The sequence below is a fragment of the Oncorhynchus mykiss genome, chromosome 27, assembly GCF_057628025.1.
Source record: "Oncorhynchus mykiss isolate SJ-2025 chromosome 27, ASM5762802v1, whole genome shotgun sequence".
Lineage (NCBI taxonomy): Eukaryota > Metazoa > Chordata > Actinopteri > Salmoniformes > Salmonidae > Oncorhynchus > Oncorhynchus mykiss.
The window spans coordinates 52,621,665-52,632,224 of record NC_143048.1 but is presented as its reverse complement, the minus strand read 5'-3'; the positions used below and the strand labels follow the sequence as shown (position 1 = coordinate 52,632,224).

Genomic DNA, 10,560 nt, shown 5'->3' with positions numbered 1-10,560 from the left:
AGAGAGAGAGAGAGAGAGCGATGGAAAACTTTGATCCCTGTAGAATAAAGGCTGTGCAACCATTGCAAAGACCTCCCTGGTGGGAGTAGGTTACCCGTCCTGTTGGGGGAGGACGCAGAGAGCTGTGGGTTGGCAGCGCACTACATTGCTGCCAGCCATAAGATGACCAATCAGACCAATCATCCTGCACATGTCCTCTACTGTATGCTTATTGTTATTGTTGAATGTATGGTTATTTTGGCACTTGGTTATTGTTGTTAATTTTGATTCTCATTTTTATATTGTAAATATCCTAAATAAGCTTTGGCAATATAAAGCAAATTGCTTTGAAATGAATTGAGATGGAGAGAGAGAGAGAGGGAGAGGGAGAGGGAGAGGGAGAGAGAGAGAGAGAGAGAGAGAGAGAGAGAGAGAGAGAGAGAGAGAGAGAGAGAGAGAGAGAGAGAGAGAGACAGGGGAGAGAGAGTGATAGTGATTGTGAGTGAGAGAGGGAGAGAGAGAGAGAGGGAGAGAGAGAGAGAGAGAGAGAGAGAGAGAGAGACGGGGGAGAGGGAGAGAGCGAGAGTGATTGTGAGTGAGAAGGAGAGAGAGAGAGAGAGAGAGAGAGACGGGGGAGAGGGAGAGAGAGCGAGAGTGATTGTGAGTGAGAGAGGGGGAGAGAGAGAGAGAGAGATAGAGAGAGAGAGAGAGAGAGAGAGAAAGAAAGAAAGAGACGAGGGAGAGAGAGAGTGATTGTGAGTGAGAGAGAGAGAGAGAGAGAGAGAGAGAGAGAGAGAGAGAGAGAGAGAGAGAGAGAAAGAAAGAAAGAAAGAAAGAAAGAGACGAGGGAGAGAGAGAGTGATTGTGAGTGAGAGAGAGAGAGAGGGGACCCCTTCAACTGAAACATATTAAACTCTGGAGACGTACTATCCCACAGACTGACAGGCTTCTGGCTGCTTCTGGCTGCCACACCCACACATGAGCTGCAGCAACTCTATAAAGTCAGACTATTCTGCAACTTCCTTAAGGGAAGAGACTCTACTCTCATCTTCACCAGGTATGGGTTTCTTTTCTTTTGCTAGAACTTAATGTAATGGTCTATTTCTGTCTGACTTTAAACTGTGTGTTTCCAAGTTCTCATCAAACAGCCTTTGTGAGCACTGTCTGGATATGTTTTGTTTTGAGTGTTTGATCAGTGAAATCGAATGGGTTTGGTGAGGGCACGCTCTAATGCACTCAACTAGGGTCATACTGTTCCTACTGTTATAGTGAACTCAAACCGACGTTTCCCTTTCTTTAAACTATCACACTCTGTCTTTCTAAACTTCCCCACTGCGCCATCTCTGACTACAGATCCACTGTGCTACCAGAAACACTTTTGTATAGATTCTATTTGGCTCTGCCACTACTTTAGAATGTTAACTTTAGATTCTATTTGGCTCTGACACTACTTTAGAATGTTAACTTTAGATTCTATTTGGTTCTGACACTACTTTAGAATGTTAACTTTAGATTCTATTTGGCTCTGCCACTACTTTAGAATGTTAACTTTAGATTCTATTTGGCTCTGACACTACTTTAGAATGTTAACTTTAGATTCTATTTGGTTCTGACACTACTTTAGAATGTTAACTTTAGATTCTATTTGGCTCTGCCACTACTTTAGAATGTTAACTTTAGATTCTATTTGGCTCTGACACTACTTTAGAATGTTAACTTTAGATTCTATTTGGCTCTGACACTACTTTAGAATGTTAACTTTAGATTCTATTTGGCTCTGACACTACTTTAGAATGTGAACTTTAGATTCTATTTGGCTCTGACACTACTTTAGAATGTTAACTTTAGATTCTATTTGGCTCTGACACTACTTTAGAGTGTTAACTTTAGATTCTATTTGGCTCTGACACTACTTTAGAATGTTAACTTTAGATTCTATTTGGCTCTGCCACTACTTTAGAGTGTTAACTTTAGATTCTATTTGGCTCTGACACTACTTTAGAACGTTAACTTTAGATTCTATTTGGCTCTGACACTACTTTAGAATGTTAACTTTAGATTCTATTTGGCTCTGACACTACTTTAGAACGTTAACTTTAGATTCTATTTGGCTCTGCCACTACTTTAGAACGTTAACTTTAGATTCTATTTGGCTCTGCCACTACTTTAGAGTGTTAACTTTAGATTCTATTTGGCTCTGACACTACTTTAGAGTGTTAACTTTAGATTCTATTTGGCTCTGACACTACTTTAGAACGTTAACTTTAGATTCTATTTGGCTCTGACACTACTTTAGAACGTTAACTTTAGATTCTATTTGGCTCTGCCACTACTTTAGAACGTTAACTTTAGATTCTATTTGGCTCTGACACTACTTTAGAGTGTTAACTTTAGATTCTATTTGGCTCTGACACTACTTTAGAATGTTAACTTTAGATTCTATTTGGCTCTGCCACTACTTTAGAATGTTAACTTTAGATTCTATTTGGCTCTGACACTACTTTAGAGTGTTAACTTTAGATTCTATTTGGCTCTGACACTACTTTAGAACGTTAACTTTAGATTCTATTTGGCTCTGCCACTACTTTAGAGTGTTAACTTTAGATTCTATTTGGCTCTGACACTACTTTAGAACGTTAACTTTAGATTCTATTTGGCTCTGACACTACTTTAGAATGTGAACTTTAGATTCTATTTGGCTCTGACACTACTTTAGAATGTTAACTTTAGATTCTATTTGGCTCTGACACTACTTTAGAATGTTAACTTTAGATTCTATTTGGCTCTGCCACTACTTTAGAATGTTAACTTTAGATTCTATTTGGCTATGACACTACTTTAAAGTGTTAACTTTAGATTCTATTTGGCTCTGACACTACTTTAGAATGTTAACTTTAGATTCTATTTGGCTCTGCCACTACTTTAGAGTGTTAACTTTAGATTCTATTTGGCTCTGACACTACTTTAGAACGTTAACTTTAGATTCTATTTGGCTCTGACACTACTTTAGAATGTTAACTTTAGATTCTATTTGGCTCTGACACTACTTTAGAACGTTAACTTTAGATTCTATTTGGCTCTGACACTACTTTAGAACGTTAACTTTAGATTCTATTTGGCTCTGCCACTACTTTAGAGTGTTAACTTTAGATTCTATTTGGCTCTGACACTACTTTAGAGTGTTAACTTTAGATTCTATTTGGCTCTGACACTACTTTAGAACGTTAACTTTAGATTCTATTTGGCTCTGCCACTACTTTAGAATGTTACCTTTAGATTCTATTTGGCATACAATGTAGAACGGTACTGTGTGACTGGTACTGTATATATGTATATAGTGAGTGTGTATATATAGTTTAGTGAGGGTTTATATAGTGTTATAGTTTGACGTCCCTCCCAGTCCGCTGGGATCTCCTGTTTGGTAGTCTGCTTGTTGCAGGAGGCCATTGGACAGAGCTGGAAGGTCTTTCAGTTGATGTGACGCACCTGGGCTGAATTTGCCTGGAGGCTATGAAGGGTGGCCACATCAGCCAACACTCTCTCTCTTACCTGACTGGCAGGCTGGCTTCCTCCACCTATTGGTTGTTGGTCTAGCACTCTCTCCACTCAAACACTACTGATCATATAGACATCCACAGCTTGTTACATTTTTGTATTATTTAGTATTCATTTTTACATTTAAGTCATGTGTGGTCCCTTTGTTAAAAACTATGAGCCAAGGCAATAACTGTTACGGTGCGTGAATGAGGACCCAAAAGCGAATCAACTTAAACAGAGCTTCTTTAATTACCAAACATAGGTAGGCTCAGATGGACCGGCAGATTCCGACAGGACAGGACAAGGTTACAGCAAACATGACGACAGTCTGGTTCAGGCATGAATGACACAAACAAACAAGAATCCGACAAGGACAGGAGCAGAAACAGAGAGAGATATTGGGACCTAATCAGAGGGAAAAAAGGGAACAGGTGGGGAACGGGGTGAATGGGTAGTTAGAGGAGACAAGGGACAGCTGGGGGAAAGCGGGGGAGAAAAGGTAACCTAACACGACCAGCAGAGGGAGACAGGGTGAAGGGAAAGGACAGAGACAAGACAACATGACAGTACATGACAGTACCCCCCCACTCACCGAGCGCCTCCTGGCGCACTCGAGGAGGAAACCTGGCGGCAACGGAGGAAATCATCAATCAGCGCACGGTCCAGCACGTCCCGAGAGGGAACCCAACTCCTCTCCTCAGGACCGTACCCCTCCCAGTCAACTAGGTACTGATGACCACGGCCCCGAGGACGCATGTCCAAGATTTTACGGACCCTGTAGATAGGTGCGCCCTCGACAAGGATGGGGGGGGGGGGGGAAGACGAGCGGGGGCGCGAAGAACGGGCTTAACACAGGAGACATGGAAGACCGGGTGGACGCGACGAAGATATCGCGGAAGAAGAAGTCGCACTGCGACAGGATTATTGACCTGAGAGATACGGAATGGACCAATGAACCGCGGGGTCAACTTGCGAGAAGCCGTCTTAAGGGGAAGGTTCTGAGTGGAGAGCCAAACTCTCTGACCGCGACAATATCTAGGGCTCTTAGTTCTACGCTTATTAGCAGCTCTCACAGTCTGCGCCCTATAACGGCAAAGTGCAGACCTGACCCTCTTCCAGGTGCGCTCGCAACGTTGGACAAAAGCCTGAGCGGAGGGGACGCTGGACTCGGCGAACTGAGATGAGAACAACGGAGGCTGGTACCCGAGGCTACTCTGAAAAGGAGATAGCCCGGTCGCAGACGAAGGAAGCGAGTTGTGGGCGTATTCTGCCCAGGGGAGCTGTTCTGACCAAGACGCAGGGTTGCGAAAAGAAAGACTGCGTAAGATGCGACCAATAGTCTGATTGGCCCGTTCTGCTTGACCGTTAGACTGGGGGTGAAAGCCGGAAGAGAGACTGACGGAAGCCCCAATCAAACGGCAAAACTCCCTCCAAAATTGAGACGTGAATTGCGGACCTCTGTCCGAAACGACGTCTGACGGAAGGCCATGAATTCTGAAAACATTCTCGATGATGATTTGTGCCGTCTCTTTAGCAGAAGGAAGCTTAGCAAGGGGAATGAAATGAGCCGCCTTAGAGAACCTATCGACAACCGTAAGAATAACAGTCTTCCCCGCTGACGAAGGCAGTCCGGTGACAAAATCTAAGGCGATGTGAGACCACGGTCGAGAGGGAATAGGAAGCGGCCTGAGACGGCCGGCAGGAGGAGAGTTACCGGACTTAGTCTGCGCGCAGACCGAACAAGCAGCCACGAAACGACGCGTGTCATGCTCCCGGGTGGGCCACCAGAAACGCTGGCGAATGGAAGCAAGCGTACCCCGAACGCCAGGGTGGCCGGCTAACTTGGCAGAGTGAGCCCACTGAAGAACGGCCAGACGAGTAGGAACGGGAACGAAAAGAAGGTTCCTAGGACAAGCGCGCGGCGACGGAGTTTGAGTGAGTGCTTGCTTTACCTGCCTCTCAATTCCCCAGACAGTCAACCCGACAACACGCCCCTCAGGGAGAATCCCCTCGGGGTCAGTGGAGGCTACTGAAGAACTGAAGAGACGAGACAAAGCATCAGGCTTGGTGTTCTTAGAGCCCGGACGATAAGAAATCACGAACTCGAAACGAGCGAAAAACAGCGCCCAACGCGCCTGACGCGCATTAAGTCGTTTGGCAGAACGGATGTACTCAAGGTTCCTATGGTCAGTCCAAACGACAAAAGGAACGGTCGCCCCCTCCAACCACTGTCGCCATTCGCCTAGGGCTAACCGGATGGCGAGCAGTTCGCGGTTACCCACATCATAGTTACGTTCCGACGGCGACAGGCGATGAGAAAAATACGCGCATGGGTGGACCTTGTCGTCAGAGAGGGAGCGCTGAGAAAGGATGGCTCCCACTCCCACCTCTGACGCGTCAACCTCGACAACGAACTGTCTAGAGACGTCAGGTGTAACAAGGATAGGAGCGGATGTAAAACGATTCTTGAGGAGATCAAAAGCTCCCTGGGCGGAAACGGACCACTTAAAGCACGTCTTGACAGAAGTAAGGGCTGTGAGAGGAGCTGCCACCTGACCGAAATTACGGATGAAACGACGATAGAAGTTCGCGAAGCCGAGAAAGCGCTGCAGCTCGACGCGTGACTTAGGGACGGGCCAATCAATGACAGCTTGGACCTTAGCGGGATCCATCTTAATGCCTTCAGCGGAAATAACAGAACCGAGAAATGTGACGGAGGAGGCATGAAAAGTGCACTTCTCAGCCTTCACAAAAAGACAATTCTCTAAAAGGCGCTGGAGGACACGTCGAACGTGCTGAACATGAATCTGGAGTGACGGTGAAAAAATCAGGATATCGTCAAGGTAAACGAAAACAAAGATGTTCAGCATGTCTCTCAGGACATCATTGACTAATGCCTGAAAGACAGCTGGAGCGTTAGCGAGGCCGAAAGGAAGAACCCGGTATTCAAAGTGCCCTAACGGAGTGTTAAACGCCGTCTTCCACTCGTCCCCCTCCCTGATGCGCACGAGATGGTAAGCGTTACGAAGGTCCAACTTAGTGAAAAACCTGGCTCCCTGCAGGATCTCGAAGGCTGAAGACATAAGAGGAAGCGGATAACGATTCTTCACTGTTATGTCATTCAGCCCTCGATAATCTATGCAGGGGCGCAGAGACCCGTCCTTCTTCTTGACAAAAAAAAACCCCGCTCCGGCGGGAGAGGAGGAGGGGACTATGGTACCGGCGTCAAGAGCTACAGACAAATAATCTTCGAGAGCCTTACGTTCGGGAGCCGACAGAGAGTATAGTCTACCCCGGGGGGGGGGTGGTTCCCGGAAGGAGATCAATACTACAATCATACGACCGGTGTGGAGGAAGAGAGGTGGCCCTGGACCGACTGAACACCGTGCGCAGATCGTGATATTCCTCCGGCACCCCTGTCAAATCACCAGGCTCCTCCTGTGAAGAAGAGACAGAGGAAACAGGAGGGATAGCAGACATTAAACATTTCACATGACAAGAGACGTTCCAGGAGAGGATAGAATTACTAGACCAATTAATGGAAGGATTATGACAAACTAGCCAGGGATGGCCCAAAACAACAGGTGTAAAAGGTGAACGAAAAATTAAAAAAGAAATGGTTTCACTATGATTACCAGAAACAGTGAGGGTTAAAGGTAGCGTCTCACGCTGAATCCTGGGGAGAGGACTACCATCCAGGGCGAACAAGGCCGTGGGCTCCTTTAACTGTCTGAGAGGAATGTCATGTTCCCGAGCCCAGGTCTCGTCCATAAAACAGCCCTCCGCCCCAGAGTCTATTAAGGCACTGCAGGAAGCTGACGAACCGGTCCAGCGTAGATGGACCGACAAGGTAGTGCAGGATCTTGAAGGAGAGACAGGAGTAGTAGCGCTCACCAGTAGCCCTCCGCTTACTGACGAGCTCTGGCCTTTTACTGGACATGAAGTGACAAAATGACCAGCGGAACCGCAATAGAGACAGAGGCGGTTGGTGATTCTCCGTTCCCTCTCCTCAGTCGAGATGCGGATACCTCCCAGCTGCATGGGCTCAGCACCCGAGCCGGCAGAGGAAGATGGTAGTGATGCGGAGAGGGAGGCGACGGAGAGCGCGAGCTCCTTTCCACGAGCTCGGTGACGAAGATCAACCCGTCGCTCAATGCGAATAGCGAGTTCAATCAAGGAATCCACGCTGGAAGGAACCTCCCGGGAGAGAATCTCATCCTTTACCTCTGCGCGGAAACCCTCCAGAAGACGAGCGAGCAAGGCCGGCTCGTTCCAGCCACTGGAGACAGCAAGAGTGCGAAACTCAATAGAGTAGTCTGTTATGGATCGATTGCCTTGACATAGGGAAGACAGGGCCCTGGAAGCCTCCTCCCCAAAAACAGATCGATCAAAAACCCGTATCATCTCCTCCTTAAAGTCTTGATACTGGTTAGTACACTCAGCCCTTGCCTCCCAGATTGCCGTGCCCCACTCACGAGCCCGTCCAATAAGGAGAGATATGACGTAGGCGACACGAGCAGTGCTCCTGGAGTAAGTGTTGGGCTGGAGAGAAAACACAATATCACACTGGGTGAGGAACGAGCGGCATTCAGTGGGCTCCCCAGAGTAACACGGCGGGTTATTGATTCTGGGCTCCGGAGATTCGAAAGCCCTGGAAGTGGCCGGTGGATCGAGGCGGAGATGGTGAACCTGTTCTGTGAGGTTGGAGACTTGGGTGGCCAGGGTCTCAACGGCATGTCGAGCAGCAGACAATTCCTGCTTGTGTCTGCCTAGCATCGCTCCCTGGATCTCGACGGCTGAGTGGAGAGGATCCGAAGTCGCTGGGTCCATTCTTGGTCGGATTCTTCTGTTACGGTGCGTGAATGAGGACCCAAAAGCGAATCAACTTAAACAGAGCTTCTTTAATTACCAAACATAGGTAGGCTCAGATGGACCGGCAGATTCCGACAGGACAGGACAAGGTTACAGCAAACATGACGACAGTCTGGTTCAGGCATGAATGACACAAACAAACAAGAATCCGACAAGGACAGGAGCAGAAACAGAGAGAGATATTGGGACCTAATCAGAGGGAAAAAAGGGAACAGGTGGGGAACGGGGTGAATGGGTAGTTAGAGGAGACAAGGGACAGCTGGGGGAAAGCGGGGGAGAAAAGGTAACCTAACACGACCAGCAGAGGGAGACAGGGTGAAGGGAAAGGACAGAGACAAGACAACATGACAGTACATGACAATAACAATATATATAGTCTGAGTGTGTAGTCTGAGTGTGGGTATATACATATATTGTCTGATTGTGTATTATGTGTGTATATATATATATATACACACATAATACACAATATATATATATATATATATGTGTATATATATATACACACATAATACACAATCAGACAATATATGTATATACCCACACTCAGACTACACACTCAGACTATATATATTGTTATTATATAGTTATATATATAGTCTGAGTGTGTATATAGTTTGTGTATATATAGTCTAAGTGTGTGTATATATAGTCTGAGTGTGTATATTGTGTGTGTGTGTATATATATATATATACAGTGGGGCAAAAAAGTATTTAGTCAGCCACCAATTGTGCAAGTTCTCCCACTTAAAAAGATGAGAAAGGCCTGTAATTTTCATCATAGGTACACTATGACAGACAAAATGAGAAGAAAAAAATCCAGAAAATCACATTGTAGGATTTTTAATGAATTTATTTGCAAATTATGGTGGAAAATAAGTATTTGGTCAATAACAAAAGTTTATCTCAATACTTTGTTATATACCCTTTGTTGGCAATGACAGAGGTCAAACGTTTTCTGTAAGTCTTCACAAGGTTTTCACACACTGTTGCTGGTATTTTGGCCCATTCCTCCATGCTGTTGCTGGGCAACACAGACTTTCAACTCCCTCCAAAGATTTTATATGGGGTTGAGATCTGGAGACTGGCTAGGCCACTCCAGGACCTTGAAATGCTTCTTACGAAGCCACTCCTTCGTTGCCCGGGCGGTGTGTTTGGGATCATTGTCATGCTGAAAGACCCAGCCACGTTTCATCTTCAATGCCCTTGCTGATGGAAGGAGGTTTTCACTCAAAATCTCACGATACATGGCCCCATTCATTCTTTCCTTTACACGGATCAGTCGTCCTGGTCCCTTTGCAGAAAAAAACCCATGCTTCACAGTAGGTATGGTGTTCTTTGGATGCAACACAGCATTCTTTGTCCTCCAAACACGATGAGTTGAGTTTTTACCAAAAAGTTATATTTTGGTTTCATCTGACCATATGACATTCTCCCAATCTTCTTCTGGATCGTCCAAATGCTCTCTAGCAAACTTCAGACGGGCCTGGACATGTACTGGCTTAAGCAGGGGGACACGTCTGGCACTGCAGTATTTGAGTCCCTGTCGGCGTAGTGTGTTACTGATGGTAGGCTTTGTTACTTTGGTCCCAGCTCTCTGCAGGTCATTCACTAGGTCCCCCCGTGTGGTTCTGGGATTTTTGCTCACCGTTCTTGTGATCATTTTGACCCCACAGGGTGAGATCTTGCTGGAGCCCCAGATCCAGGGAGATTATCAGTGGTCTTGTATGTCTTCCATTTCCTAATAATTGCTCGCACAGTTGATTTCTTCAAACCAAGCTGCTTACCTATTGCAGATTCAGTGTTCCCAGTCTGGTGCAGGTCTACAATTTTGTTTCTGGTGTCCTTTGACAGCTCTTTGGTCTTGGCCATAGTGGAGTTTGGAGTGTGACTGTTTGAGGTTGTGGACAGGTGTCTTTTATACTGATACAGGTAACGAGTGGAGGGCAGAGGAGCCTCTTAAAGAAGAAGTTACAGGTCTGTGAGAGCCAGAAATCTTGCTTGTTTGTAGGTGACCAAATACTTATTTTCCACCATAATTTGCAAATAAATTCATGAAAAATCCTACCATTTTTTTTTCTCATTGTCTGTTAGAGTTGAAGTGTACCTATGATGAAAATTACAGGCCTCTCTCATCTTTTTAAGTGGGAGAACTTGCACAATTGGTGGCTG

At 45.9% G+C, this 10,560-nt stretch overlaps 1 protein-coding gene across 3 annotated transcripts in view; it reads left to right on the top strand.

Moving 5' to 3' along the window:
- Positions 1 to 456: 456 nt before the first annotated feature.
- LOC110508136 (EH domain-containing protein 2) overlaps positions 457 to 10,560 on the top strand; it is a 38,221-nt gene continuing 28,117 nt past the window's right edge. The window contains exon 1 of one of the 3 annotated variants that reach the window (XM_036965315.2): positions 457 to 1,036. The gene's annotated coding sequence lies outside the window, so the exon portion shown is untranslated. Of the gene's footprint in view, positions 1,037 to 10,069; positions 10,366 to 10,560 lie in introns of those variants that run through there. The other 2 variants (XM_036965316.2, XM_090224054.1) reach the window with 2 other exon arrangements.